The sequence below is a fragment of the Zea mays genome, chromosome 10 (genome assembly GCF_902167145.1).
Source record: "Zea mays cultivar B73 chromosome 10, Zm-B73-REFERENCE-NAM-5.0, whole genome shotgun sequence".
Lineage (NCBI taxonomy): Eukaryota > Viridiplantae > Streptophyta > Magnoliopsida > Poales > Poaceae > Zea > Zea mays.
Window position 1 is genome coordinate 90351724 of NC_050105.1, and position 5498 is coordinate 90357221.

Here is a 5498-nt window from a genome sequence, read left to right on the forward strand (position 1 = left end):
ATTCTACCGACCGTACACAGCTCACTAAAAACCAAACTTGTCATTGTACGACGACCATCACATTGATATGATGATGCATGCAATTAAACGACACCATCATGTTTAGCAAAACCTCTTATGTATCTTCATACAAATCAAGCCCAAATTAAACCAATGTGATGATAAGTAAGAACACGAAGATCATTCCAGAAGAGATATTTTAGAAGCTAAGGTACCACATGAGAACACGATGATTGTGAAGATAAGGGCTGGTCACAGCCGTCGTTGAGCCTTCTTAGAATTCCACCAGGGTTGCGTGGAGTTGTCCTCGCGGACGATCCCTTCGTAGAATTCGCTCAAAGCTGCTTGATGCCCGCATCGTCGGAAAGAAGTTTCTTGCAAGTGGAGAAACCATGATATTGACGATATATATATGATCAAGCACACGCAGGTAATTTCTCTGAACTAGCTATCTTTCAGGCCCAGTTTTAAAACTTTCAAAAAAAATCAATGGAAACAGTTGCTCTGGCCCCGAATCTACCAGTACCATGCATGTCTGTCGAGGGAAACATGTTTATGTTAGTATGCATGCCTCTTGCGACAATCTACAAGTACAAGATTATGTTGTATGCATTAATGCATATGCTTGCAACAACAACATGCTATCGGTCACAGAAGCTGAAACATCATGAGTCACGTCGTCCTTACATTAGTCTTGCTAGCTCCCGGCTCAGTAAGAATGATTTTTTTTTTGCTAAAAAATGGAGGGCTAAACTTGCCCATCATCCTAATATAACAAGTTCAGCAGTGCCTATACATCTCCATGTTGCTATAGTCACTACCGGAATCGACGGCTTTGCCGAGTGCCTGAAGCACTCGTCAAAGTCTTTGCCGAGTGTCGCACTCGGCAAAGAGGGCTCGACACACAGTGCATCGGCAAAGCCTTCTTTGCCGAGTACTTTTTCTCGAGCACTCGGCAAAGACTTTGCCGAGTGCCAGGAAGTACTCGGCAAAGAAAAGCAGCCGTCACGGCGCCAGATGACGGAGACGGCGTCTTTGCCGAGTGTTTGCCGGCCAGCACTCGGCAAAGAATCCGTGAGCGGGGTCCCCATGTCAGATTCTTTGCCGAGTGCTTTGTATGACACTCGGTAAAGCGTACTTTTTTGCCGAGTGCCAGAGCCAGTACACTCGGCAAAGAACCTATACCGGTGCCCAGGTCTTGGTTCTTTGCCGAGTGCTATGGTCCTGACACTCGGCAAAGTACCTATTTGCCTAGTGTCACACTCGGCAAAGTACACACCTTTTTTATTTGTTTTTCCTATTCCATCCAAACAAACAAAAGATATTTCACAGATATCACATATATACATCACAGACATATATATCCAACACAAACATTAATATACAAACCTTTTTTATTTGTTTTTCCTATTCCATCCAAACAAACAAAAGATATTTCACAGATATCACATATATACATCACAGACATATATATCCAACAAAAACATTAATATACAAACATAAGTTCAGAAGTTCTCAACACAAACAGTATCAACACAAGTTCAGAAGTATCAACACAAGTTCAGAAGTATGAACACATAAGTCTAAAGCTCTGACATAAGTATTCAACATAAGTTTTGTAGTCTAAACACTAAACTCATTGAGGTGGGCGGTTGGACTGGTGCTGCATTGGGCTGGGCGAACCATGAGGGTTGTTGGATGCCGCCCTAGATTAGCCCTGCATAGAGAAGAGATTGCATGTGTTATACCAGATGCATTACCAACATCTAACTACAATTTTGATACTCACAGGAGTATGGAACAGAGCGGGGTCAACTGCAGGGAACAATGGAGGTGGCGGAGCGAAACCCTGTGCGGCGCCAAGGCTCTGCATGTACTGGAACATCTCCGACATCCTCTAATGATCTGCCTCGCGAGCCACCCGCTCCGCCATCATCCTCGCCTCCATCTCTTCTAGTTGGGTCCGTAATATTACAAGCCAACGTTATAGTAACTCAAAGAGAAGGTATATAACTCAAGTAAGGACGAGTTACAGAAGCACTAACCTCGAGTTGTTGTATGCGATGCTATAAGCTGTCGTGCCGAGGTCGTATGGCTGGACTCGAGCCCGTGCTCCTTGCTCGCACCTGAGATAGAGTGGGAGTGGAGGACGAGTCGATTGCCCCGTCGGCAATCTAGTACCGCCCATGTCTCTTGCCTCCTCCGACCCTCATGAGCACATCAGGGTCGATCTGCTCGGTGCTCGGATCATATTCTGGGTCATGGACCTCCTGCGCCATGGTGGTGTAGTCATGAAGGCGGCTGTAGACGGCGGGGTTGGTGTAGGCCTCGAGCCCGTCATCCGGGCTGTAGGTAACGTCGGACGTCGCTTTGCCCTTATGGGCCATAGCATAGGCCGAGAAGATGGAGCAAGGCCGGCCACCATGTGACGCCGACTGCAAGAAAACCAACGAGATAGTTAGAAATAATATCTAATCCAGTGCTATATACCTAAATAAAAAAGAGGGCTTACCCATGCTTCTGCATATTGGCCCAGGCTCCGGCTGCCTTGGTGGTGGGAGGGACCTTGCATCATCATACGCCATTCTCGGCTAGCGTTGTGCGCCTCGTCCCACTCAGGCGAGCACCACCTATCCACCATCTGCTCCCAGCACAGAGGATGTACGGCGCACCAATGTGGAATCATCTAGAAAGTAAACATGTAAAGTGCATATGAGAAGATAAAACAAAATTCATGCATGGAGTAATGGTACCAAACATGCATGACTTTACCTGCATGTACTGGTCCCTGGTCAACGACATGGTTTGGGCTTGCTGCTTGGTCACCCTCTCCCCAAAGGACGGAGCCGTGGTAGCTGACGATGGCCTAGATTCGGGCCTCATAGTGCATGTCCACGACGAGCTTCTTACAGCTCGTGGTGGCCACCACATCCGCCCTAGCCTCGTATCCAGCCTCGCATCTAAAGAAATCCTACATACAAAAATGATGTATCCATACATCATTTCAAGAATTTGCAACGAATGCGACATATTTTACATTATACTAAAACTTACCCAAAGCTCTTGCTTCACCCGCTCCACCTTGTTATTGAATTCCCGGTCGTCCCGGTCTACTGCATCGGGGGCGACGGCGTAGTGGTCGAAGGTGTAGGCTAGGCCCGTCACTCTGGTGTACTCAACCAGTCTAGGGAAGTGTTCCCTGCACAGCAGGGCGAGGATGCCATTGGGGAGGCGAAGATGACCCCCAGCATAATCCACAACCGTCCAAGACATGTCCAAGTGATAAATAAAAAGTATTAGTTTATATTATGATTTTGAACACATAATATGAACAAGAATGAAGAACATAAACTTACATGCCTCTCCCCATCCGGCCGAATCAGCGGTCGCCTGTCCCTAAGTATGGGACGCTGAGGGAGACTCGCGGAACCTCACAGGTAGATGCTCCTCGAACCAGAGGCGCCAGAACCTGAGGCGGTCTGCTGAGCTTCATCATCGTCCTGCTGTTGGTCGTCGTCGTCCTGCTGCGCCGCCTGCTGCTGGACAAGGTCGTCCTGCTGTGCCGCCTGCTCTGCCTCATCCGCCGTCCTGCTCCTCCTCCCCCTCCTCCTCCTTAGCCAATTACCGCCCACCATATTTGTCCAAAAACCTGCAATTAAGAGTGAACAAATAAGCACATATAAAAAGATGTATTTAAAAACAGGTGCGAAATAAAAAGTCATATAGCATTACATCGATTAAAAATAATCTTCATATGTGTCGGGGTTAACCAGATCATAACTCTCATCATCACTATCAACCATTTTATAGTCAACACCATCGGAAGACGCAAGTTCGTCATTAATGTCATTGCCTTCAAGGATTACTAAGTCATTATAATTTTGCACCTCATCATCCTCCTCATCAACAACCATTTCAATATCTACGTCCATTCCGATAGCTTCGGTTAAGTCTATCTCAAATCGCCCTTCTAGCCCATCTTCTTGGAAGAACTCTCCATCATATGTGTCCGGGTCTAAGTTATAATCTTCATCATTAGGAACATGTAACCTCCCGTGCGGCGATACCTTATACACAACATCCCAACCCTTAAGATGTTCTTTCGTTTGGCACGCATATGGGAGATAATACACTTGTGTGGCCTGTTGGGCGACGATATAGACATCGTCTCCTGGTAAGGTGGAATCTTGATGAATTTCGACTATCCCAAGATTAGAATGTGTCCATCTCGTCACTTGAGGGTCAAACCAATGACATTTGAATATCACCGGAGTAAGAGGTTTGGAACCATAAAAATTGAGCTCATATATTTCTTCGATTCGTCCAAAATAATCGACATCGTCAAGGCCGGGCGTAAAGACTCTAGAACACGTTGTTTTCCGATTGGGCCGACTTTTGTCGTAGTTTGTTGTGCGAAAACGGCATCCATTGATGTCATACCTAGAATATTAATTGACCCTATAAGCAAAGCCGTTGGCTACTTGTCTCAACTCGGCACTCATAAACGGATCTCTTTGGCCCTGCAAGTATTCGCAAGTTAAAAGACGCTAAATTGAGTTCATAGACGGATCTCTTTGACAAACTAAGCATGTACCTTACGTTTGAACCAGGAAATGAAATTGGGCAACCCATTTCTCGCACCCTTTCTAAGAAGAGTGTCATATTCCTGTGGACTGGGGTCCCTTGATCGACGCCAGAATTCATGAAGAAATTGTTCCATGTATGGCGTCACCTCTTCAAGGTTGGTCAATACATATAGCATGATATGCCGCCACTCTTCATGTGTCAGGGCTTGGTGGTCGAGCCACTTGCGCTTCCGAGTTGGCCTCGAAATATGCTAAGGTTCGATTCATTATCGTCGTCATTGTAACGAGGGGGTGACTTATGCACGCTCGGCAGTTTGTCACCATAATAAGTTGTTGTGAAGTTTGACACCTCCTCTAGAATGTATGCCTCTGCAATGGAAGACTCAATTTTGCATTTATTTCTACATTTCTTTCGAATAGTCTTTAGACATCTCTCGATTGGATAGCACCAACGTCCATGCACGGGCCCCCCATTCGTGCCTCATAGGGGAGATGAAGAATCAAATGCTGCATTGGATTGAAAAAGCCGGGTGGAAATATCTTCTCAAGCTTACACAGTAACACGGGAGCCAATCTTTCCAAGTCTGCAACCACGGTCCGAGATAACTCTTTTGCATAAAGCTGACTGAAGAAATAGCTCAACTCTGAAAGCGCTAGCCAGACATGCTCAGGGACATAGCCTCGAACCATCGCAGGAAGAATCCGTTCAATCCATATGTGGAAGTCATGACTCTTCATCCCTAAGACTCGCATAGTAGATAAGTTCACCCCCTACTCAGGTTAGCTGCATACCCATCAGGGAACATCAACATCTTGATCCACTGAAGTACTTCCTTCCTCTGGGTCCTGCTTAGGACGAAATCGGCCTTAGGCCTTCTCCATGTCTTTCCACCACTTGGCGGCTTCATCTCT